Raw genomic sequence first — 731 nt, 5'->3', positions numbered from 1 at the left:
GAAAGGCGGGGTTGCAGACCTGTCTAAGACATGCAAATGAGCATACAGTTATATTCCATTTGCTGTGGAGGGTTTTTGTCACTTTTTTTACTCACCATAACTTAACTCTCTCTCTCTCACACACTCTCTCACACACTCTCTCTCACACTCTCTCTCTCTCACACTCTCTCTCTCACACTCTCTCTCTCACACTCTCTCTCTCTCACACACTCTCTCTCATATTATTTCTTCTTGCCCTTCCCAACACTGTAAGCGTTTGAAATGTTAAGTGTCTGGGAGGTTAAAATGGAGTCATCCCCTGTAGCCCAGAACACCCTAACGGTTACCATGGTAACCTAAGAAACTATTGGTTAAATCATGTTTTCTTATTTTTTTTTAAAGAGCACGGTCAGGGGTTAGTAACATTATATGCTGCTTTAAAACAGGACAAGCTGCTAATGTCCTCCACATGACAAGCCGCTCAACCCTCCCCCTTCCCATACAAAGCACATGTAATGTGACCCAGCGCTTCTAGGAGACACCATGCCATGTCACGCAACCCATGCGCTGACGTCACGGCCAACGCCCCCTCCGCGCCCCCTGTTTCCCTTCCGTTAAACCCTCCCCCCCCGCCCACGTGACACCTCCCAGCCCGTCCAATTGAAGTCTCGTGGCTTAGCGACACCTCCCCCTCCTCCACGCGCTCGCTCAGGTGTCATATATGGGCTCGCGCCACCTTGGGCCGCACACAC

Source organism: Ascaphus truei, chromosome 6 (assembly GCF_040206685.1).
Source record: "Ascaphus truei isolate aAscTru1 chromosome 6, aAscTru1.hap1, whole genome shotgun sequence".
Lineage (NCBI taxonomy): Eukaryota > Metazoa > Chordata > Amphibia > Anura > Ascaphidae > Ascaphus > Ascaphus truei.
Note: the sequence above shows the minus strand (reverse complement) of the source record.